This window comes from Serinus canaria, chromosome 3 (genome assembly GCF_022539315.1).
Source record: "Serinus canaria isolate serCan28SL12 chromosome 3, serCan2020, whole genome shotgun sequence".
NCBI classification, from domain to species: domain Eukaryota; kingdom Metazoa; phylum Chordata; class Aves; order Passeriformes; family Fringillidae; genus Serinus; species Serinus canaria.
This window is the reverse complement of record NC_066316.1, coordinates 61,427,724-61,454,006: the sequence shown is the minus strand read 5'-3', so window position 1 is coordinate 61,454,006 and position 26,283 is coordinate 61,427,724. Positions and strand designations below refer to the sequence as shown.

Genomic DNA, 26,283 nt, shown 5'->3' with positions numbered 1-26,283 from the left:
GACATTTTGCAATGCTTTATTCAACCAAGGTAATTTTTAATCATGCTTTCTATTTATCTCCATTTGCTTAATTATTCTGTATGTCAGCAGTAAGCTGTGCTACAAATCCTTGCTAATAGTACTAACATTTCTCCAGCTGGTCTCATGGGTGAAGAGTGTCTAGTGCCTTAACCGGAGTACATGGAGAGGCTTTGGAGACCACATGTTCCTCACTGTCTCTTCCAATCTGAGGAGCAGGAGACACATTTGAAGCAAACACAAGAAGGTTGTATCAATCAAGCTGCAGGTAACCTCTGGAATTCCTTGTCATGAGATGCTGTGAATGGTTAAAGATAAAAACAGGGGAGGGGGTACATAAACAAGTAAATGAAAGAGGAAACGACTGAAGGACAACACTTATGACCCTCCCCACATTTGCACTGGGTATGTGAGTCCCTGGGCCACAAACTGCAGGAGGCTCAGAAACTAATATTGTGTTGGGAAGCATGGTGAGATGGATTGTCAAACAAACACAGTAAGTTGACTCACATATTTATGTAATCTACTATATCTTATTTGACTGTCTTATTTCCTGACACTTCCTTATTTCCTTATTTCCTGACTGAGTCTTATTTCCATCACTCTTATTCTATGATAAATACTCCCATTCACTTCCCCACTTTTTACCTCATGGCCAATATCATCACTGTTGAAAGCTGAGACAAAGTATTTGTTTAGCTTTTACAGGATATACAGATTATTGTAAACCTTGTAATGTCCTCGGGGCACATTAGAATTAGATAAACATTCTCTTTCTTTTTTTTCTTTTTTTTTTTTTTTTTTTTTTTTTTTTGCTTTACATTTCTTGCTTTACCAGCTGTCATTTTTTGTAATTTCTTTTTTTAAGAGCTTGACTTCTGGAAATTCTCACTTTGTCCCTACATTTTCCAAGCTCAGTAAAAGGTTTATTTCATTATCATTCTTTTTTCCATTCATTTTAGCCCTAAAGTTTCATTCATAGGTTGTTGTTTGACACAACTAATCATTAGGCCACAAGTGAGACCCTTTCTGCAAGGTGCCCCTTGGAAAAGATAAAGTAGGTTTTACATCTTTGAGGTAGACTGTATATGTTTTACACATGGATATAAATATTACACCTCTGAATTGAGAAATTCTGGCCCTCTGCTGCCCCTCAGTTCTTTGTGTAGTCTAAGCAATGAAAGTAAGGACAACAGCTGAGGGGAGAATGGAATGTAGATTTTGGCATCTGAGGCCTCTTTCAAGCACGTAAGGTACTTACCTTCAACAATTGCAGCCATCTAGTGGACAAATACCAGAAACAGTCCCTTGTCAGTACAAATGTGGTCTTCCCTTGCTTGCAACTGTTCACGGAGTGGCCTGGTATTTGGAGTTTCATGGTAAAACAGGCAATACAAAGCAAGTGTCCCCAAATTACTCTATCATGAGCTTGTATTACGGTGCAGTTGTCCTGGCCACTCTGCTAAGACCTTAGGAATGAGCACACCTTGCTACCACAGAATGTGATACTCTAGGGAGTCACTTGGGCATACAGATTTAGCCTCTTGCATTTCCAATACCTAAAAAAAATGATGACTTTTCTATCTACCTATACTGCCCGTGCTAATGAACACATAACCAGAATGCTTTCTACAGGGGACACACCACTGACTCATTTGGATACCTGACAAGTGAGTGTGGAGGCAGCTTTTTGTGTGTCAAGGCCTTACCCTACAGCAGTGATTCCCAGCCTGTGCTACACTGCCTGACTGATGTATTGATGACCCTGCCAAGGGGAACATCAGCAGCTGCTTGTTCTCCTGGCTGTAAATGTTTGCCTTCACCAAGGAGGCTACATAGACAATTATCACTTTTGCAAGCCAAATCAGCTCAGTCAGCTAGGTAATGGCAATCCAACCACATCTGACTTTTGAAGTCTGAGACTTAAGGAAGAATTTTTTTCACAGAAAGGGGGATTGGACATTGAAATGGGCTGCACAGGAAGGTGGTAGAGTCACCACCCCTGGAGGTGTTTAAGAAAAGAGTGGTGTTCCACAGTCTAGTTGATAAGGTGATATTAAGTCATAGGCTGGGCTCAATCCCAAAGGTCTTTTCCAACCTAGCTGATTCTCTGATTCTATGATAAGTCATCTTTTAAAATGCTGATACTTTAGGGCAAGGCATGACTATTCCATTTTGTTTGCTAGGAACTCACCAGAAAGCTTGATGCTGTACCACTGATACGTATGTCTAGGGACTCTGAAGAAATGACTGTTGGAAATGACTTTTGGAAATTGAAAAATTTCTTTTTTTTTTTTTAGGTATTGCCACAAAACTTAATTGAACCCTAGCCATTATTACCAATAATGAACCCCTACCATTATTACCAATATATGATGCAGGTACAATACAAAAAACCTGGCTTTCCTACAGTCTTCACACATGCTATGGGTGTTTCCAGGTGTAATCACTGTCATTGTATGTCTGCAGTATTCCTGGCTGTTAGGAGTAAAAAATTGTAAACACCATTTTTCTAGTGACATTTAGTTACTGTGCTTCCTGGAGATCACTGCTATGAAGCTGCCCACAAAGGGAAGAGACAAGACAGGAGAGGATCAGACCACAGGAAATGCTGTGGTCCACCCAGTCCTCCTTTTTGTTTAGCAAAGCTGCTGAAGATCCTGGAGCCAAACAGAATTTGGACACTACAGTAACTACCTGCCTGTTTCAGCACCAGAGTTAAGCAAACTGTTTGTAGTCAACAACATAACAATTCCAGCCATTTTTTCTATTCATAATTTGAGTTTCAACTCTGCATTGTTTATATTTTTTTTCACTTGCAAGAAATTCACTGCAACACTTTATTGAGGAATATGCTATTTGTTTTATACCTAAATCATAGGATATTATTTCTACAACCAGAAACTGAAAGCATTCATCAACAGGCAGTGGAACTGAAGCAGTCATTTCTAAGTGAATCTTTGAGAAAAGACAGACTTACTCACACATACAAAAAACAGCAGCCAACGTTTGCCTGTGTGCATGGCCTGGGGCAGCAGTTTTCAGTACTGAAACCCAATGAGACAGGACACAAGAGACAGGAAAACAGATGTGCCATGAAGTTCCCAGTGTGAGCAGAGCATCCTCAGCCACACATTCTAGTGATCAATTCACCCCAAAGGGCTGCCATCAAACTGGTGATAGATTTATTTTACATTCCAGAACAGCAGCAATAACCCTAAATTATGTAGATCTACACTGGACTTTAGTACCTGACAGTCACTTTTCAGCTGCAGTCTTGCTCTGCATGTACTCAGTCTCTGCAATATTTTAGCATGTTGCCTTTTGGAATGATTCTGGTACTGGATGTCCCCTGAGAAAGCCATAGGAAATATATATTGGTCTTGTGGTTAATTTAACAAAGGTCTTGATGTCATTATTATATAGTGGAAATGTAGTCAAACACTTAATAGGCAGCCAAAATTTAAATAAATTCCCATTTTCTTAAGTGATCATTTGAGTGTTTCACATAAAACGTACATCTGTGTTTAAGACATGGCATACACACATGAATGTACATATCACTGTAGGTTTTAACATGTTGAAATGATTTGCAAGTCTAGTTTAATGTTATTGGCTTCCAAAACCAATGATGATAAGTAAAGTGAGATCTGGAACAAATTAATATATTTCCCAATAATCTGCGGGTTTCTTCGGGACTGCTCATAGTACTTAATCACCAGCCAAGAGCTCCCCATGACAATAAAATGTAAAAGAAGAAAAATGCTATGAATATTGATAAGGTGCAAAGTCAGGCACTTAAAATTTAGGAAGCATAAAACTATGATTCCCCACACAGTGTTAATTTGAGATCCTCGTATACATTTATTCTGATACAAACCTGATATTCAACTTTTTTCCACAGGATTTCTCTGTGGCTGGGGCAGACTGGCAAACCAGGAAGCAGAAGCAAAGTGCTGCTTTCCAAGTAGGACAGCTGGCTGTCAGCATATGCTGTGACAATGCCAGCTTCTCTGCCAGAGAAATAGAGGACTCCAGAGAAAATATAATGACTGACCAAGGTGCTTGTGCAGAGTCATTGGGTGTGCAGGAAACAAGTTAAATCCTCTATTTCCCACCTTTTCAGGAGGCAGTTAGGAGTGTATATAACCCAGCTGGGCTGTCCAGGAGAGGCAGTTTCACCCTGCTGCCTCCTTCTCTTCCCTCTAACCCCACAGCTGGGTTTGTCACCCGAGTTGGGGGATAGACAGACCCATGCCTGAAGCTAGCAGTCCCTTGAAAACAGAGGCTAATCAGGAACAGATGGTCAGAATTGTTCCAGGAGTACATACATTTCCTCGGCCATCATCTTCCCAGCCAAGGGATCTGTGGGGCAGTGCCAAGTTGCCTGGGCTAGTTCTGCCCCTAGCTGCAGAACTGTGATGGGAAAGGAGCTGCTCTCAGCTGAGCACTTCCCAGGAGCAGGGGTACAGACCCAGAAAACAGGTATCCCAGAGCACAGGACTGCTAACAGCCTGCAGAGATCCTCAAATCACTTACAAATGAGCTACTGCAGGGAGGGACATTTAATCCTGCAGGGGAGGTTCAGACTGGATATTAGGAAAAATTTCTTCATGGAAAGGGTTGTCAGGCACTGGAAGAGGCTGCCCAGGGAAGGGTTTGAGTCAGCATCCCCAGAGGTACTTAAAAGACGTGTAGATACGGCACTTGCGGACGTGGTTTCGTGATGGATTTGGCAGTGCTGGGTAAATGGCTTGACTCAAAGATCTTAGAGGTCTTTCTTTCCCAGCCTAAATGATTCCATGATCCTATGATTAATGCCATAATGCACCCAGCCTAATGAGCTCTGCTTCTTAACCTTACAATTCCTTTTTCCCTCTGTGTTTTTCTCCATGTGGCTGTTATATATTGGGCTTTTTTATTACACCAATTTAAAACTGAGAGAAAAGGCATTACAATTTGCACCTATTTTATTCCTCTTTTTTTTCTTCCATACAGATGAACAAAAAAAAAAAAACCCCAAACAAAACCAAAAAAAAGAAAACCAATGAAAAACAACAAAACCCCCAACAAACAACCCCCAAAATCAAAACAAACAAACAAAGCCCCAAACAAAACAAATCAACAACAACAAAAAAGCCCCAAAAAATCCACCCTCCAAACAAACAGAAAAAAAACCCCAAAGACCAGCTCTGCCATTCAGTTTGTCTAGTTTGTGCTTGGGCACTACAATGGCTCACATTAACAGCTGTAATATTTTTTATAGGAGGTAACTGGGAGTTCAGATGCTGAGTGACCTCTCCATGCAGGAATAAGCAAAAACCTTTATTTCCAGCTTCCTATTCTAACAGCAAAACTGCTCTCCCACACTCCCTACAGTTTACCAAAAATTGTCCCTTCTCTTTGAAATGTTTGCTCCAAAATACCACAATGTGTCTTGGATCCCCACAAAGCTCAGAGTAGCAACACAACAGATCCCAAATCTGTCAACACAGCTTCACCTCAGTGTTGTTGCTGTAGCTGAGATTTGGATTAAGGCAACTCAAGACTGAGGCTCCACCTATATGGAGCACCCAGCCACTTGCAAAGGAGGCAACAGTGAGCTATGGGTGACAAACTGGCATATGGATTTGGGGACATACAAAGACTAAGCTATAAAATTGCAACCTTGGGAGAGAACAGTGGGAAAAAAAAATAAATTACCCCATACCTAAAATGTCAGAGTATTTCTTTCAAAGTCAGAGTCTCATTCAAACAATATTGTTGCTTATGATTCAAATTTTCCACAGCCTCCACATTCCTAAGTACTCATCTGACTTCAGTATTTTTTTTAATGTAAAGCCAGATCAAGGCTTCTCAGCAGCATAGGCAAGAACCAGTTTTGGAAATGGTGGTAGAATGTGTCCAGGACAGGGAGCACAAAAAAAAAAAAAAAAAAAAAAAAAAAAAAAAAAAAAAAAGAGCTTTGATATAAGCTGAACAGCAGAACAGTTGAATCAGAGCAGAACAGCAGAACAGTTGAATTATTGCCCTGTGAGAAGTGTGGTTCAACTACTTTGAGTCTGCTCAGAGCCTGATGCCAGGAAAGCATTTTTAAAAATCTTCCAGTTGCTAAAAAGGAAAGAGAATATTTCTGCCTCTTGGAAGGGTGTACTTAAAAAGGGGTACACAGAGTGGTTCTCCAGCTTGAAGAGAGTATTTGCCTAAGTGGGACTGCAGAGCACAGGTTTTAATCCCTCACTATGTTGAATTTCAAAAGGGTGTTTTGCTAAAAGTGGCACCCCAGTAGCTTTGGCAAACATCATCCCAATACAGGGCCAGTGCTGCCACTGCCCAGGCTTCTCAGGGGTGACACTTCTCAGGAGGCTCTGTCACTCCAGCTTCTCACAGGGTAGGCAATGGGAGGCTCTGCCTCTTGGGGGAAATGGCTCACCAGGGCCAAATCTGCAAAACCAGCAATGCCATAGAGTGCTCCTGATCACAGCATTCTAGTCAGAATTTTGGCTTTGGGCTGGGGAGTGTTTTCTGGTTTTTACAACCAAAGTTTTACAGCTCAAATGAAATTAGTTGATGCACTTCATGAAAACTGCAAACTCAATCAATATTTGCTTGTAGTGGATATGCCTTGCCCTAGTACCCCCTCACTCATGTCCTGCCAAGCATCATGTGGGAAAGCAGGAAGGAACTTAGACTCAAAGGCTGATTGTTAGACCCTCTGCTGACACCCTAAGGGAGATTGTGGTGTCCTCTGGTCGGCAGAAAAAGCAAAGTTAGTCCATTTCCTTTGTCAAATGTGTTAGTAGTCCTTCTGCTGCCCCAGGAAACTCAGGTTTCCAGGATCACTAGAAATTGCTCAATGAATCATCACAGATCTACAGATCCATGGCTGCTTCTGAATAAAGGTGCCCTTCATGCATTGTGTGCGTGGGGGATTTCTCCTCAAGAGGCTTGTGCAAGTCTCCAAGTAATTTGCTCATGTCACAGAGTTTCCATGAGGCTAAAAATCAGGTTTTGCATAGCACTAATATGAGCAAATATTTATCATTCTGACCTGAACTAACATGTAACTGTGCCTACTCCAGTTCTACAAGGGTTTTAACCTGCTGCCTGCTTAAGGTGAGACATAAGCTTAAACAGCTTGCTGAATAAAAGCCAAAAGGAAGATAGATTGAAAGATTAGGCAGACATATATAATTGCGTACAATTTTCAAGCAAATTTTAAAATTGTTTCCCCCTTAATTCTGATGTTTTATTGGTATTGCTTTTCTGCAGAATTTCAGTGCAGCTCTCATCTTTACAATAGAAAAGAAACAAAACTAAAGCAAAATTATACTTTTCCATTTAACTGAGTACCTGTTTTTATTGGGTGGAGTCAGGTCCAAGCACAGAATTTCTCAGACAGACTCTGATTTTTTAATTTAATTTTCCAAAACCCTTGAGCTGTTCTGAAAATGATTTATCTTATAGTAATTAAATAAAAATCAATAATTCCAATATAATTTCAAATGATACATGGAGCATACAGGCATATTGTAAACACAGAAAAACATTACAACATCTCTTATTATTAATGCTCTTTACTTTCTGCCAAGTTTATCCATGCTTCTGTCAAGAGAGGAAATCCTTCTGCTGATATAGGAATTAGATGATCAGAGTTAGGCTCACCAGGGAAGAGGAGACACAAGGATTTTTTATGCATTTCAAGACTGTGTAAAGGTCTTGTTTATATTCTTCTTATCAAAGTATAAGAGTGAAGGAGCTGTTGCCTGTGAATATGACCAAAAGGACTGACTGCTGTATGAATCTCCCCACCAGCATGTTGTGATCTCCTGGGTAGCCTTAACATTGGCAGATTTAATGTGGTGCACTGAATATTCATTATTTATCTCAGTGGCTTGTGAACAGAGGCAGCGTGCCCTGCATCTGCATCACCCAGCTTCTGTTTATCCAAAATACCACAAAAGTATTTTTACAGTGTTAAATACCTGGAAGTGACAGGAACCAAGTAAGGAATCATAGTAATGGTGCAAGACGAGACTGACAAGCTATTTGCATGTCAGCATACAGAAAGCAGGGCTATAGCATGCCATGCAAACATCTGCAGGAATGAACTGCAAGGTTTGAACCTCATGTTGCTGAAGGCTCAAATCCATTTTCTGTAACATTGATAAAGATTAGAAGAAAAAAAATTGTCCCTGAAATCTCCAGGAAAAATACATTTAGTACACACACAAAATTCCCACAATATAAATCAATTCAGACCTATCCCAGAGGGAGCTCCTCGTCCTTTCTGCCTATTTCCACCCCATTTGTTTTATGCCATCTCTTTCTAATACAACCAGGGAAACTGATCAAACACATTCTATACATACCACCCAGCCCACAGTCTCAGCATCCCAGCTGTATTCCTAACCTCACAAATCCACAGTCAAACCATCTCCAGGGTTTCAAAAGCATAGCAGCTTTCATGAAGGGAGGCAGTGGGAGCTCTCTTAATTAGCTCAGCTTCTTTGTGCATTTCTAGACATGTCTCCCTCTTTGTTCACCTTTAAGAGTTTCATGTCAGGGTAGAAATAGAAGATTTGTCCTCCATAAAGCAGCATCACATTCTTCAGGGTCTTCTCTTTTTCCTTGTAAAAGTTCTTACACTTAGAAAAACAGTCAACATGGGGCCAAATATCTAAACAGAAGGAGGTGAATTTTAACCAGTCTGTGCATTTAATGAGGACTAACAGAGGAAAGGCTGGAAACAGAGACAGTTAGGTGAGCATTTCACTGACAAAAAGATATGTTGTCCCTACAACTCTACAAACTCTTCCCTACAACTTTGCAAATTCAAACATGAAACCATCACTAATGTAATTCAATCCTTTCTGGAAGTACGAGAAAATTAAATTCAGTCTTGATAGCTTAATTCTTTTAATATTTCCCCTAGATGTATAACTTACTAACCTGACAGTCATTTCTAGAATGCAGGGAAGTCAGCAGAACCACAAATTTTCTCACCAGTACTTTAAAGAATAAGTTTATACAGAAAAGAGAGTTGAGGACAAAGCCATGGAAAGACGGTTCCAGCTTTACTGTGTCCCTGATTTCATTATTCAAGGTTTGCAACAATGAAATCCCATGATCCCCTAGAACATTCAGCATGGGCCCTGGGACAACAAATCACTCAAGAATATGTCTAAACTACACACAGTGAGTTTAGGAGATCCCTAAGGAGATCCCCCATAGATCAAGTTAGATAATAATTTAAATCATTATTATTATTCACGTTTGGCTACATAAAAAAAGGTTTGAAAACTGAGATTCCCCATTAAAATCTGCATGAATTCCAAAATCTGAATAAGTACACGGCTTAATAAGGTAGCAGTCAATTGAATTTTTATCTTCTGAGAATTGTTTTGTCTTACTTGCTGCAATATTTCTGTTATTAGGGGACTGAAATAAGAAAGTTAAAATCTCGGTATTGTCTAAATTTTATGCATTACCATGATGGCCTAAAAGAAAAATGAAAACATCAATGAAAATATGAATTTTTGAAGAACCTCAAAAATGCACCTCCTCCTGAATTAAATAGATTATAAACATCAATTTTTCTCCAGAAGTTTACTCACTGCTATGAAGAGGCTGTTCTTCCTACGAAGTAGGCTATAATTAAAGTATTTTGTACAAAATCACTTAGTTTACTTTACAAAATGTAAACTAATTCTAGTCTCAGAATAAGTTTAAAAAAAAAAAAGAATAAATAAATAAAAAACCTGCAACTATTTTTCAATTCTACCTCTCCCCTTCAAAGCTCCCCAGATTAGTACTAGCAAAATATTCTGATCCATCTAACCAATTTCCCATTTGACACCCTTGCAGATGTCTCTTGATAATTAAAACACTTTTTCTGCAAAAGAGGAGGCAATGATCTTACTAAAGACTACCTACCCTTTGAGCACATGTACATTGCTCATCTTACTGCATGTGTGTCCTCTGTTTTTCAGTGCAGTCTACCTCCTTTCTCAGAGACAGCAAAGTTTAAGGGGGTGGGTGTTACCTAAAATTACATTAGAAATTACATCAGCATTGCTTTAAAAACCTATATTAATAAACTACTTTAATGTCTGGAACAACTGTACAACTCTCACTGGCTTTCAGTGATTTTATTTTTCCCATGTAAATAAGGTCTTAGTTTTATACAAAAACCTTGAACAAGAGTTACACTAAAGTGTAATTTAATTTGCATACTGTACACAATCCTACTGGTTTATAATTCTACCATTTCAAAAGAGACATTTTGGCTGTTTGGAGCTTTAATGTCAGCAAACCACCTTAACATGTAGTTAATGCACAAAGTGAAGCATGTATAACATATTCATACTCATTGAACCCAAGGGCTCTGCTCATCCTCGAGATATCTGTTTTTACAAATCAGCACCTTCATCTACATTTCATATATAAATATAGTAAATATTTAGCTATTAGAATGTTGCTGCATGGAACAGGATGAGAAAAGGTTTACAGGAATATATCCATAGTCAAGTTTAGGCAACTAATCACATCTGCTCTGCCTGGATTCTGCCATTCGTGGTGACTTAACACAGTCCCAAACCTCATCTCTCAACCATTCTGTTGAACAAAGGTCACAGACTTAGCATTCACCATCGAAAAAACAGGCTCAATTGACTATGTTGGCTATCTATTCATCCTTGTTTCTTTTCCATGTAATATCTAACATGTTGATCTATTTAACAAAAATTGAATTCATTAACACATTAGTCAATAAATCAATATTGTTTGTTGATTAGGTTCTTGGGATTTTTCCCCAGTTATAAAATGATCAAACTAAATCTCACAGGCTTTTTCCATTGCTTTACTTTCTCAGAGATTTTTTTAAAGTATAATTTTCTGTAGGTAAATAGGGTTAAAGGAAAGACTTCTGTAATTGTTTTGGTTGGTTTGTTGGTTTTTTTTTTTTTTTTTGGATGGTCTCTTTTATGTATTCTTACTGGAGCATTTCTGCTGTTTGAAGAGGCTGTGACCATCCCTTCTATTGAAGGGCTGTACTCAAAGAAAACAATGAATGACACAATTCTACAACCACCATGTACGGACTTCTCTTTATTTGTCTGAATAGGGCTTGGTCTGCAAGATCCTGGAGGGTAATTTTATGACTTTTTGGACATAGCTTCACTGTCCTGCCCAAGCACAGCAGATTGTGGGGCACAGCTCAGTTACATCTGTGCTATCAGACAATGGCTCTGCTCCCGCTCCGCTTCTAATGCAGTCACGGAGAGTTTCGCCATGAACTCATATTACTGTAATTCAGATGTGCTACTGAAATAAATGTGATGTATATTTTCCATTATATGATTACTGGATTCAGTTCTGGTCAATTAAAGCTGCCTGCCCAGGGCTATCAACAGGGTAATGATTAATGCCAATAAGCAACCCTTGCGCACATCTGCTGGCTGCCTATTAAAAAACCCAAAACAAACAAACCAACATTAAAAATGGGCAGTGACATTAATTTGTTGCCTTCAGCCACATTTAGACTAAGAATATCCAGATGCATGGAACTGAAGTATTGTCTCCATAAAGAAACTGGCAGGGGGAACATGGATTGCTAGGAAAGTGTCAGACCTGAATGACACTCTCAAGGAGTCCCTGGTTCAAGGTGGAAATTTCAGCTGCAGCACTGCCCACATCACCTGTGACAGGCCACGCAGCAGCTACTTCACAAGACAGATAAACTAGATGAAAGCCTCACAGCACAGCAGAACAGTCACAAAATGTAACAGAAATAAAAGTTTCTCTATGTGTGTCTGTGTGAGCCCTTGAATGAGCACAATTACAGCAAAACACCCCCAGTGCCACCCAGGACTTTGGGATGTGTGCAGCAGGCCCTGAGTACCAGCCCTACAGAGGACAGCATAAGAGCACCTGGGCTTGGTCCCTGCTATGAAGGGAGGAATTCAGAACAGAAAAGCTTCTGGTGAACTTCTTGGGGGTCCCTGGCCCTCTGCTCTCCTTCCAGCCAGCACCTGATACGCCCACACTGACCCTTAATGCCCCAAACATGAGGGATCTTCTCTGTTCCCATCCTAGCTGGGCTTTCATCCCGTGGGTTGCATCTCTGAAACAAAGACACATCTTCACACTCCAGCTCCTCTCCTAGTTCATTCTCCCATGGTTTTAATGCCACCCTAGGGACTGGGCTAAGCAGTTTGGGGAGCAAAGATGGGCATCTCTCATGCTCCATTGTTTTGAAGCAGGAAATGGCCACAGAAAAGCCTCTTCTCAGAGCACACAGGCTGATGACATGGGACTGGTGGGATCCCTTCTGGTCAGAATGTAACCCTCACTGGAACAATCAGCAATTTGGACATCCGAAAATTATTTTATTAAACAACAGTTGTTAATCAGTGGGAGGTCTTTTTCCACAGCCATTCTTTAAAGCCGAAACATTTCCATGTTTCCTGTAATACTTGTGCTTAGTCACACATTGACAAATACAAGGGAAAAACTCAGATCTGTATGACAGATTTTTGGAACTGCCAAAATAATCTCTTTGAATTCTGCAGCCACTTGACAGCAGGAGTCCAGGAGGAGAGTGTTGAAAGCAACAACTTGTATTTATTCACTGAATTTTTCTCCCAGAACAGGATACCTATCATATTCTGCAAAAAATACATCATCAAATGAACAGCCCACAGACCCTGTTGAACTTTAAAACTTTTCAGGTCTGCTTTTTGCTACCCATCCTGTAAGCCTGACAGAGAGGAAAGGGTCCTTTATATTTCAGTGAGAATTTAACACACTCAGCCAAAGGCTCTGCCAGAGGACATCTTCTGCAGAACATCCCACCATCTTGCAACTCCCATATTCAGATGTACAAAAAGTCTCTGTCTGTGTCTGCTTTTCCCTGCTGTAATATATCAAAAGAAAAGAGACCCCTAGGTCAAAATTTCCTAAAATGTAAACACTTGAGAAGTATTAAGTAGTATAATTAAAAGTTATTAGTATTACTTTCTAAATACCTGTAGGAAGAATTGTGCTGGTTGGGCTCAAGGTCACATGACATTAAGTCATGAAACTTTCCTCCTCCATGCCAGGCTGGCAGCAGGTCTCATTCAGAGTGCTGTCTATGCAAGAATAGGTCTGCTCTTGTGGGTTTTTTTGGGGGTTTTTTGGGTTTTTTGTTTTGTTTTGTTTTGTTTTTTGTTTTTTTTTTTTTTTTCTTTTTATGGTCATCCCAAAAGGCCATGACTTCAGACTTCAGTGGAAGTGAAAGTGAACATTTTTTCCCACATGCATCAATTCTGAAGCATAGAAGGAACAAGCACTTCATCTCCAAGTAAATTTGTAGAGAAAGAGATAAGCCTGGCTGTTTTCCAAAGGACTGGCTGTTGCACAGGGTTGGGATTGGCCAGAAGCAGCTGAGAAGGGCCATGGCCTGCAGAGGATGGCAGCACCTTGTTCTGTTCTGCTGGTGGCATGGGCCTGAGAAACTGGGTTTGCTCCTTTGCCTTGCATGACCAGCACCTGCTGCTGCGGTCCTTGCCCGTACACCAGGCATCCACCCCTGAGCAAGAAGAGCAAGCTGGGCTCTCCCACAGTTCTCTGCCTCCTATTTGCACTTTCCTCCTCCCTCATCTCTCTCCAGGGCAAGCCCAGTCTCTCCACCACTGCCCTCAGACCAGGCTGGCTGTTGAAAACTTTGAACAAGGGATGCTTTGGGCTCTGCCTTGAGGGGAGAGTTTCAGTATCTGTCCCACAGCAGCTCAGCATCAGCACCAGAGATCCAGAAAGGCCTGGAGCTTGGATATCCCCATGGTGTGTCCTACTAGCCTGCTAAGCAACACATACACATCATTTACATCCACAACATGTGGCACTGCACATGCCAGAGTGGGACTGCTGTTCAGAAGTGCTGTGCTCTCCCCATAATATGCCTGCATATCCTTGGGAGCCCAACTCAAAGCCAATGCTGAGAGTCAAAACTCCAGTGTCCCATTGTAAATCTATTCCTTAGGCCAACACATGCCCAGCTGTATAATACAAATAACATTTTTCACCACAGAAAACATTTCTGCATCTTGGAGGCATACAGTAAATAAAAAACACATTAAAATACTTAATGTGCTTAACTCTTTGTGTCTTTGGAGTCATTTTGCTATGATGGAGTTATAGGTGCTATGCAGAAATGATACTCCCTGCTGATCACCTTCACAGTGTGGTGAAGTGTGGTCACTCTCAGGTGGCCTTCATAAATGAAATTAAAAACAAATTTTCCAACAAATAGACTGAGAATTGAGACTTCACAAACTCTCAATCACTGAAATCACAAATAATCTCTCATGATAAAGACAGTGTTGGTGCGAAAAACTGTGTTTAAAATTAATTTTAGCCAGGTGAACATAGAGCTGGTCACAAAGGAGTAAAGCCATGGAAAGAAATCTCCTGGAGAAGCAAATAACTAAATGTGCATGATGGGTGCAGCTGGGCACCACCAAGCTTTCATGGTGACCTCAGCAGGATGAGTAAGTTCATCCAGCATTTTCCATGAAGCAGAGAACAATATTTTTCACTCTGTAGCTTTCTTCTGAGGCTCCCAAGAGAGCAATAGTTTTTTCCAGGCTGCTTGCAACTGCCCCAAAATCCTGCAACTCTGGCTTTATCAATACAAAAAAAGGAAGGAAACATGAAATGTACAGACTGACATGTTCAACCCTTTTTCTTCTTAACTAAAAATGTGTGAAATCTGTGGTGGGGTAGTAGAAAGAGGTGAAAACACATCAGAGTGGCATGGTGACGTGTCTTTGCAAGCCTCCCACCTCTCATTTCTCACCCCCTTCCATGGGCACAATCATCCATCAACATGGATGCAATAGCAGCAGCTGTTGCAGATTACCCAGCTCGCCCCGTTATATCTCCTGGTGGCTCCTCTTGATGCAGACCCCTTTGATCAGCACTACAGGGAAGATTAGATCTGAGCTGATAAAGAGCTCATTGTGGGATGAGGCACACTGGCTCCTGCCGGTCGGTGCTGTGACGTCCCACATCCATGGGGATGCTGCACGTACGTAAGAGCGGCCGTGCTGAGCCCCTGCCCTGCACAAAACTCATGGACTGAATTTTCCCTCTTTGCCTCCAGCCATCCCTGTTCTGCCTCCTGCTAAGTCAATTGATATCTACCACACCAGCAGTAAAGGGCCCTTGGGAAAAAGGAAACCAGGGAGTAGGCTGGTTGTTCCTGATCTAGGCGTGCTCTCTGCCAATACAGCATATTTTCTAGTGTGTTTTACAATTCAGTTTAAATGACTCAGCTAAGGGGTTTTGTACAACTTCTGACCACAGCTAACAGTTCTCACAGGAGGTAATATTTCCTAGTGTTTGGCATGAGCTTTTCTCCTTTTCATCTAAGCACTTGTGCTCCTTCAGCAATCCTTACCCACTTCTATCCTTTCTTCATGCTTACAGGCTACAGCTTTGTAAGGGGTTACTGGATCCTTCTACTTCCTCTAAGCCCTTCAACATACAGTGCTGTATAACACATTCATTACTGTTATGAAAGTATTTAGACAGACAGGCTTTATCTGGCTGTCCTAATCTTTCCCATAAACCAGTCTTTTAAGTCAAACAGAGGTTTGAGTTATTTTATGTGAACTCCCTCCTGTTTGTCAACAGCAATCTGCAACGTTCTGATCTTTGAATCACTGGACTGTCGCAGTGCTGACAAGGTTCTTTTTTATAACTAATCAACTGCTCATTTGCTGCATGTTACTAATTGCACTTAATTCCATGTCTGTTTTTTCCCAGTTTCATTATACTCTCCATATTACAAGGTTGTGGTAAGCAGCACCAGACAAAATTGGATTCTTTAGTCTGTCAGCAGTGAAGGTAATTGACATAAATATTTAAAACTCACCAAACTGTGGTATATGAAACAATTAAAACCCTTTCAGAAGCATCCTCTCTCTAACCTAGTCTCCTGGTGAACTGAATTTATGTGGCTGCAAAGCAACCAAACAAAAACACTGCTTTTCATTTCTACCAATGGGAAATATTCCCCCTCTCTGCTCTACATTCTTGTTCCTCACAGAGTGAGTAGATATTTTATTAGGTACAGATTTAAACACAAAAAGATTTTCCAAGCCTTGGATCCAGTTTCAAGCAATTACACATTGGCTGGGTGTAACTCAATGCAGGATCACCCAACTGGAGAGCAGAACAGAGAAGGCTCTTTACAAAGAAAAAAAATTATTCCAAGTGTTCCACCTCACAGAGAATTCTTGAAAAATTTGCTTCTCCCCAGAGACTGGGGGTTGTTTGTCTCATTTGAGGGCTGAGTATCTTCCTGTTGCTAGAAAACTGGCAAAAAAAAGTAAAGGGCTCAAGATGCAGGGTGAATGAAGAGCTGTCCTGAGCTGACACCAGAATTTCATGAGAACTCCTGAAGGCTGCACCTGTGCCACCCAATAGTGCTGCCTGCTGGACACTGGAATCTTGTGTATCATCTCAGCTATAGTAAGCAGGACGTACTCACCTGTCTGCCCTCCAGCAGCAATGGCAGCAAAACATCTTTGCAATCAGGGCAAAAGGCCTCAGTCATGTGCCTCAGTCTCCCTCCAAAGCAGCCTTTCTAGGAGGGAATACTATTCTTAAGACTGGTAGTCTTCTGGTGATACTGCAATACTGTCTCTGAAGAACTCACCTGGAGAGAATAAGAGCAGGTATCAGGCCTCTGGGTCTCAGATAAACAAAATTAAATATGATTTTTTTTAACACTACAGCCAAGTCTAGAACAAGAAACTAACTAGCTCTGACTAGATGACACCAAGTGGCCACAGCAAAATTTACATTTATTATTATTGCAACATTTTGCAAAATTGTCACCCTTTGAACTGGAGTTTTGCAGCATTGCCATTTGAACAATTTTATTTATTATGTGGGAGCCATTAAGTCTGGATATTTTGAGTCTAGGAAGAGCACTCAATCTGTTTAAAAGTACAAGGGAAAGTTCAACATTAAATGCTACCATACTTTAAAACTGACTTACTGTATATTGACAAGATGCAGATTTTAAAGCACCAGTTATTCAGTTAATTAGTGACTGATGAAGTGATTTATAACTAGACCATGTAATATGCTAATATAGAAATCAATTAAAATGTTCCTATTATCAAAATATAGAGGTTTTTGTATAAGGCATAATGTGTCTTCTCAAACCTACTGAAGTATAAAATACCAGCAGATTGGTTACACCATTACTTTAGAACAAGAGTTTATCATAGCCTGTGCTCTAATGCTCATAATATCTCTCACAAGAGGTATTTGAACATGTCTTGACTGAAGAATTTGTTTATTGATGTAGGAAAAGAGATGTTGGTGCATTTTCTCATCCATTACAATTTTGTATGTGATGTAGGGTTGTATGAGCAAGTACCAAAATGTATTTTTAAAAGTTCGTCATCTGCTGGAATGTGTTCTGTTAGGATGCTTTCTTTTCTTCCTCAGATGACTCTGTGAAATACTTGCCTAGTCATTTTGCCAACAATCACGAAACACTAGCAAAATATCACAAGTCTAGCCAACCCAAGACTGAAAAACTGGCTACACTGAAAATTAACTCAACAGGTTCTCCCATTGTTTTTGAAGGGCTTGAATTTTTCCCAACTCAAGAGTCTTAACCTTTGCAGGCACACATGAAAAAGGAGATGGGTGTGATAGGAAAGAAAATGCTCTCTATGCCCACAGGGAAGGGGAAGGTGAGAAACAGCTGTGTGGACTAAGGTGTGTGGTGTACATGTGTACTTTGGACTACCCCGGACCCTAGCAATGAAATTCTGTTGTCTTTCTACACAGAGTTATCATCTCTCTAAATATTTCCTGTATTGACTGATACCTGAACAAAGCATGTTTTGAATTGAAAAACTGTGACTTGAACAAGAAGGCAAGGACAGCATGGAGGGCACACCAAGGAGGGCAACCAGTCCAAGCTCCTTCTTCCTGAGCCTTCTGACTGGGCTAAATGGCCTGTCTCTGACATGACAGCATCTGGCTGGCACAGGAGGATTTATTCCCCTATGCAGACCTGCTCCACAAGTGCACAGCCATTTCACCAGCTGAGCTACAGTGGCCACTTTATAGGCTTGCTATGCTAAAAACACTCTGTGCCCTCCTGCTCACTGAAATGCACCCCTCTTTCTCACCTTGCTCGGGCTGTGTTTCCTGAGCTCCTCAGGTTGTTTTTTCTCATTCTCATGCCCTATCTGCTGTTGCCAGATCTTCTACATTTTAAATAAATTTATATGCTCTACTTAGCATCAGTCCTGTAGTCTCCTTACTTCCCATTTAAGATCAATACAGAAGAAATCAATGGACTACACAACAATTCCCTCAGACACTCCTCTCCAGACCATAATGCATTGCTGGCACCTCCTCTTTATAGCTGGTCTGTTAGCTGTCTTTCTCTCTTTACTGCAGTGCTTTTATCTGAGATTATTTTAATTAGAAGAAAGTAAAAATTCCTGGAAAAACTCTGCATGACAGAGTAGTCCTGGAAATCTAAATATGAGTTACTTGCGGTATGTTTTACTGTATGAAACAAACAAGAGACTGTTTTGTTAATAACACACGTGATGGACTTTAGATGATGGCATAGACTTAGAGAACACAAGGACTCTGGCCTTTCTGTAACCACAGCAAAAATCTCACTCTATGTGAAACTGTGCCCTGAGCCCCTAAGCTCTGCAGGGTACCTGGTTTTGGAAGCAGAGCATACAAGTGAAAAAAGTGACACACACCCACTGTGTGGGTACTAACCAAATTAAAACAGGCAGGTGCTCGGTAACTGCTTCCAGCAGGGCAATTGCTCTGCATGACAATTCCTTCTCCTTACTCAAAGCCAGCAAGAATATTTTTCCTTGTTTTCCTTACTGTCAGACTCCCTCTCACAGCAGGAAGGTTTGTCCCCTCCGGCAGGAAGGGAGCAACAGGGAGGTTTCTGTAGCTCATCCCTCTCACCTCTCTCTTCCCTGACAGAGCCAGTGCGCTGCTGTGCCAGCTTGGAATTCCCCTATCAGGGAAGAAAAATCCTCTCTGATTGCAGGAACCCAAACCTCCCACAGAGATGGATGGATGATGGAGTTAAAATGCCACTGCTCTGACATGTCACCTCACAAAAAAAAAACTTCATGCATGCTGAAGTACCTCAGTGTGCAGTTTCCAGACAGAAGGAGCTCCAAGGCTGAGGGGAACATTTTGACATCTTAGGGACATGGACACACCTAGTAATCCTGGGTGCACTCGGGGTTTACAGCACCTATGTTTAGGCCCAGAGACAATTAAAAGGTAATGCAGGAGATAAACTAGCAGTGCTATTGTAATATAACTTGGAAAAAAATGGAGCTAGTCTGCACTGGGGAGCATCTGCTGAGCCTAGAAAATCAGTATGGTGAATCTGAGCAGATGTCACAATCACCACAGCCCTCATGGTGGGAGCCCTGCACAGCCACTGCTAATCCTGAGTGTTTGGAAAATCCATCAAAAAGTTTCAGAGACTGCACTCACAAAATGGGGAAGGCAGGTAAGTCTGGATTGAGAAGACTACCAGAAGAAGGGAATAGAGAGTATGGTAAGAGAAAAGGAGGGCTGAGGGAGGGCTGGAGAAAGGCCAAGATGCTAAAGGCAGGGTGTCTCAGGCAGAGTAGGAATGAGTGGTCCAGAGGCAGTGACAAGAGCAATATGGCTAGAGCTATTAACCAGAAGGATGAACTGAATTGCTTTTCTAAAAGCCCAGAAACACAGAGAAGAGATGTGCTTGGGAAGCCAGGCAGGAGCCTGAACGAAATTTAGCCTACCTAGCAGAAAAATCAGATTATTCTCTGCTTTTGTATGAAGATCTGATAGCTGCACTTGGAGACAACTTTCACATCTAAGCAAACAATAAAGCAGAGAAGACACCAGCATTATAAGCCTTTCTCTCCAAGACTGAGATGTCCTCAGCCTTGTTCAAGGAAGCAGAGAAAACGAGCTTTAAGATAGAAGATCAATATTGACTGTGCAAAGGACAAAGATGGGAAAAGGACACTTGAAGAGGGGGAGTCTATCAAAAGAGACCTCACATAAAAGCCATTCTGTGACTGGGAAGTCATTGCTAGAAAGTTCTGTGAGCTGCAATCCAGAAGACGTCATCAGGTTGTTCCCAGAAAAGGAGCTAGCAAAAAGGAAGGGAAGATGCCTCATGAAGAGCAGTAGAAAATAAAGCACCAGTCAGAAACAAAGCTAAGGAGAAAGGTTTGCAGAAGGGTAGGGCAGCTTTCCAAGTAGGAGCAATGGCCTCAAAGAAGAGAAAGTTTCAGAGACCTGAGATTTGGCTCAGAAAATAAAGCTAAAGTCTTCAGTTAAAGAAGTGTTCCATAGTCAAAAACAATACAACAGTGGCTAAGCTGGGGGCTGAAGGGAGGAAACATGAAACAGCAGCATCTGATTTTAACCTTTAGACCAGGATAAAAACACCTGGACATCTCATGGTGTTTTGGCGGGGGGTGGTGTCCATTTTCTGTAATTCTGGAAGGGTTACAAAACCACAGAAAGGATCAGGTCAGGTGGGACCACTGCATGGCATCTATTCCAACCCCCTGGCACAGGCAGGGTCCCTTAGGGCACATTACTTAGGATTGTGTCAGCTTTTGAATATATCCAGAGAAAGAGACTCCCAGGCTGAAGGCCTGAGGAAGTCCTGCCAGCCACCTCAGGCCCTGTGATGGAGCTCAGAAAAGGAAGAGCATAGGATCAAAAATGGTACCTCTGCCCCTTGCAAAGGTGAGCACCAGCACTCACACAGAACCAGCAAGCACCAAAAGCAAACTGCTCTCACAGTAATTTTAAGTGTGCTTTGGTTAACATCTGCCATAAAAAATGAAACACAAGAAAACAACCTACCAAGCAAAGGAAAGTATTTAGCATTTTGGAAAGCCTTCAGTCTGCACAGGATTTTTTATCTCTTTTACCAAAAAGAACAGTGAACACTTTTTAAGTCACTGACAATGAAAACTTTTTAAAGTTTTCATTAAAGTCTGATGCATCCTCAGAGCTGCAGAGCTTTCTTCTCAAAGTCTGATCTACCTTTGCTGTAATAAGACATATTTATTTTCAACTGTGTGTAACAAAAAAGATACACTGAATAAAATTAATTAGAAAGATGTTAAAATAAAATACTACCAAAGTAATATAATGTTTTGAAGGAGAGAAAAATGCTTATCACTAAAAATCAAAAATACCTTCACAAAATTGTTTTCTTTTAGAAGTAAGGAGAAAATTGGAATTAGGCCCAGTTCCTGCAGAGAGAGCTTTTCAATTTCCTTCTTGAAGCAAAAGTCATCCCCAGTCAACACAGGCTTTCCTGATTAGGCTCAGCAGGATCAAACATGATAGTAACTAAAGAATCCTGAAAATACTTGTTTAGGCACAGGCAGTTGTAAGACACAAGACTCATGAGAATGGAACAGAGACAACTTCTCTCCCTTGGACAGCAGGTGACAAAAGGGATCTTCCTGTAGTTTAGATGAACTGTTCTCTACATGGACATATATTCATGGAAGTATGAAACTTCCAGTCTGGGGAAAAACTGTTTCTCTTTGGCTGAAAATCCTGATCCAAACTTCTGTGGTGTAAGACCCTGGCTCTTGACTGAATGTATGCCTGTTTAATTTGTGTATAAATTTTACCAGCTGAGTATTCATGTTGACCCCACATGCTTTCTTTCAGAGACTTGGAAGATGTTTCCATTAATAATTTTTTATTTCCAGAGATCATAACTTCTTCTACTGACAAGGAGATGTTTAGTGTGTCCTTTTACTTACCTAGCTGTGCAGGATCTGTAGTTCCAAAGTCCATTCTGAGTGCCAATAGGACTACTGTTACTGAGGAAGTTTGCAAAAATATCATAGATCTATTCAGAATATCTGAGATTTTTATTTGTATCACGTGCATAGTTTATATAAAGGAGTATTTTTAGAGCATTAGGTGAAATGCTTTATTATAACAGCTAGGTTTGAAGCCTGGAGATGATACACTATTTTCTTTCATAAATGAATATTGGATAAAACCTTAGCACTCCCTGAAAATTTTTCCTTCTTAACTCTCTGGGCAGCATGGGGTTTTTTATCTTAGAGGAGCAACGAACAATAAAACTCAAATAATGACAATTCTCCAGTTTCTGGCATGCAAAAAACAAAAAACAAACAAAAAAAAAAAAAAAAAAAAAAAAAAAAAAAAAAAAACAAACCAAAAAAGGTCCATTCAGCGTGAAAAACATAAAAGAAATAAGAAATAAAGGGACATGCTGTAAAAAGCTGACAAGGAAGAAGGAACTGAAAAAGAAAAAAAAAAAAAGATGGAATTGCTTTAGTTCAAAACCCACCAAGTTCAAGTTTTTACTACAAAAATTCAAGAAGGTCCCCATTTCTGACACAGGATGTGTTTATCTAGACTTGCCACAGTCACTAGTGAATTAAAGCATGCCTCACCACTGTAAAAATTTATTTAAACAGAAATGAGTTTCAATGAGAAAGTGATTATGTGCTCATTTGCTCATTTTTACAAGTACTCCATTTCCATTATAATAGGATAGTTTTATTCTTGATACAGATCTATGGATTTTAATAGCAGTACTGCTAAAATAGATTAAAGTTCATAATTCATGTTGTGCAAAAAACTGTGAGATTAGGTTCTGTATATTATTGTGAGGTAATTAAGTGGCCTGATTTCCACTAGAAAAGGAAGTGCCCTAGTTCCCTTTAACACTATTGAGGCTGTTCATTAGGATGACTGAAGTTAGAGAGTTCTTAAATCTTGGCCCATAGTCTTCGAGGAAAACAGAGAGCCAAATCCCAGGAGATAAGTGAAAGTCTAAAATCCAAAATGATGCCCTAATTCTCCACTGCTGCATGTCTCCCCTGCTCATGTACAGCTGGGTACAGTCATTGTAAAATATTACCTGGCAAGAACTTTGCACATGTATAGAAAATCAAGAGTTGGCTTTTGCAGAATGTGTATACTGAGTATTAGGCAAAATGCTGTCATTATCAAGATCCTTCACACAATGACTTTAAACTTTAGCAGGCAATTACTATTTCCATTTTAGTGACAGGAGCCTAAAATAGAGGCACACAGCAAACTAGCCCAGATGGAAGTGCCGGGGAAAATCAACAGACTTAATATTTAGAGTGGATTAGTTAAACCACAAACAATTTTATGTAGACATCCATTCAAAATTAAAGCTGCTTTTATTCTAGTCAATGTTATTTTATTCTGAAAGTGAGTTAATTTAAATCAAATTGCAGCCAGTTCTCTTGTGAATAAGAGCATGCAGACTGAGTTTCAATACAGTTCACAGACACTTCTAATTTACAACTTTTGTTAATTTAATTAATTGTCCTGAGTGCCTGAGCTCACATAGGAAGTGTGCCAAGGTGCAAAGAGTTAAGGATGAGGCTCTCAGCCACAGGGTTTGTCCTCTCCAGCTGCCCTTCCTTGGGGTGCTGTTCAATCATGCTCCTTATCACCAGACAGTGGGAGCCAGAGGAGGTGTTCCTGTCTTTCTGTGTCACCTACAATGTAGTGACAGCTCTCAGGGAGAGCATTTCATGCTCTGGACAAACATGCAGCACCTACTGACTAGGGGCCAGGAGGAAGCACTCGACCCAGAAGGGTGCATTCATTGACCCCTGTAGGCACCGAAAACAGAGAAGCAGTGTGACACACTGCAGGAGATGCAGAGTTACATTTTCATAGTCATCAGCCTAAAATCCCAATAGTCAGTTTCCCTACTTGACCAAGATCAGATTTGTGGAGGTGTAGCTCAGTGATAAACATTAAAAGTTGTTACTTAGAAAGATCTATAAATATTCACTGCATCTTCCTTCCCACTTTTTTTTTCCTCCATAATCTTTAGCTTGAAATTTATTGTAGCAAGTCTTTGTACACTTTTTATCCTTCCTAAAACTGAAGTGATCTACTGGAGTGATTGCATCCATCTCAGGGAATTGCAATTTTATCAGTACCTGTGGGGTTATTATACTACCACAGGAACCACTGTGGATCAGGCACTACTGTGATTCATTGGCAAAAATCCTACAGCCCAGCTAATAGTCAAATTCTCCTCCACAATACAGACCTGCATGGAATGCCATGCACCCACTTCCACCCGTGTGTAGCCACTGTCTAGGCAAAGCCACGTTTTAAAGACTTTTTTTTTTTTTTTTTTTAGCATTATTTCCTTCACCTGTCACATGTGACTACCTCAGCTCTGTGCTCTTTCTTCAGTCTGTCCATCCCACCTTGGTATGAATGTGGCCAGAAATCTTTTTAACCACCTATTTACAATCACATCAGGGGAAAAAAAATCAAGAAGGAAAACAAAACCAGCGCCATGAATGGGAATTGCATTTCTCTCCTGTTCTTAAGAGTTTCCTAATAGAGAAAGTAACTTAAAAGTAGTAGAACAGCTATCCCCAAGAGTCTGCTTACTGAGAGAAGGATATGGGATGCAAATGGCTTTTTAAGAAGGAGAAAGTAAAGTTAAAAAAAAAACCTGCTCAATGACTTAAGTGTCTGAGTACCTACCGTGTTCAGTTAAGAAACTCGGGACAATCTTGAGTCCCCTTGAAGAGAGCTGCTGAGCAAAACTTCAGCTCCTTCAGAAGGCCATGCACATTTTAAAAATAGTCTTTAAAGTCCCTAACTATTTAATCCTAAACGGCTCACAGCGACGTGTAAAATCCTGAAATCTCGGGGGATAGAACATTTCATTTTCGGGAACGGAGCAGAAGAGAGTCACTTCTCTAAGGGAGCCAGCTCTCTAGACGTAGCGAGAAATGTACTGCTTTGCTTTTTGGCAAGCCGCTTCTGGAGGCGCCCACACGGCTCAGCGCCTGTCGGGGCCGGAGCGCCGGGCTGGCCTCGTGTGACCCACCAGGCCCCGCAGCCACCGCGAGCACCACGAGAGCAAAAACAAACAAACAAAACCCCCAAACAACAAACCCACAAGAAAGCAGGGAGGGAGGGAGGGAGGGAGGGAGAGGGAGCTGCCTGGCCTCCCCCCGACGCCCCCCGGCCGGGACAGGAAGCCTGCGGGCCGGGGAGCCTCCACCGCGGAGCCGCCGGCCGGGGCCTCGTCTCCCGGGAAAACGCTGCTCGGGGGACTCCGGGGGGCGAGGGCGGCCTGCACAGAGAGCTGCCTGGCGTGGGTGGTGGGTGAGGGCGGGGGCTGTCCCGGGACCTCCAGGCTGGCGGAAAGCAGCGAGTCCGCCCGGCTTTTTCCCTTCGGAGGGAAAAGCAACGGGGAACGGCGAAAGATGCGTTTCTCTGGGCTTCGACTGCGCGGCTGTCAGCGCTGCGTGCTGCCAGCCTAGCGGGCAATCCCGCCGCAGCAAGGATTCCCGGGATCCACGCTTTATGGGGCCACGGGAGAAAGAGACACGTGTGCTGTACAGCCAGGGAGGCTTGGTGCTGGTGCCGTGCCACGGAGCTCCTGCCTGTCGCAGCGCACCTGCCGCAGGGGAGAGCCTGAGACCTGGCAGAGGTGCAAGGGCGTGCCTTTCCTCAGTGCGACCCGGCAAAGGCCGTAATTTCTCACCCAAGGAGCAGGTAGATCTCTCAAAAATAATTAAAAACAAAACAAAAAACCCCCACCGTAATCTGGGCAAGATGAAAACAGCATTTTCCCGGAGGAGGGCCTTTAGCGAGGCTGCCAGGAGGATTTAGCAGCCGTATCGACGACAAACGACGCTGACATTAACTCTACTCGGGGAGGTAACCATAGGATAGCTCAGGTTTCTGTAGGAAAACAGCATGCGGGAGTTGTGCCCCAGGGGGAAAAAAATACCATAAAGCAGCAGGAGCTATTTCCAGAGTGAGCAGAAATTAAAAATCCAGCGGCACCGACGCGTGACATGAAAGATTTCTGTGCAAAACCCCGAGACAGCTCGGAAACGCACCAACATCCCCGGGCGATTCGCGTGCTTTAGCGGGGATTCGGACACCCACGCTCGAGCCTGTGTCCCCCCCTCCCCGTGTGTGCAGGCGTCTCTCGAGCAGCTGCAGCCCTGCCCGGGCAACACGGGCTCAAACTCAGACCTACCAAACCTCACCTCGCACTGAAAGGCGATGTCTGAGGCTCCCGGCCGCTCCCGCGTCGCCCAGCACCAGGGTCCCGGACGGGAGCAAGCCCGGCTATCTCATGTCTCCCCGTGTCCTTACAGTACAGAC

At 41.8% G+C, this 26,283-nt stretch overlaps 1 long non-coding RNA gene across 1 annotated transcript; it reads right to left on the bottom strand.

Annotated features, from left to right (window-relative positions):
* LOC127059455 (uncharacterized) lies at window positions 1-26,283 on the bottom strand. The gene is made up of 3 exons (XR_007777316.1): window positions 26,166-26,283; window positions 16,556-16,723; window positions 1-316 (listed from the first exon to the last, which is right to left on the bottom strand). It is a non-coding gene; the product is annotated as an uncharacterized LOC127059455 (long non-coding RNA).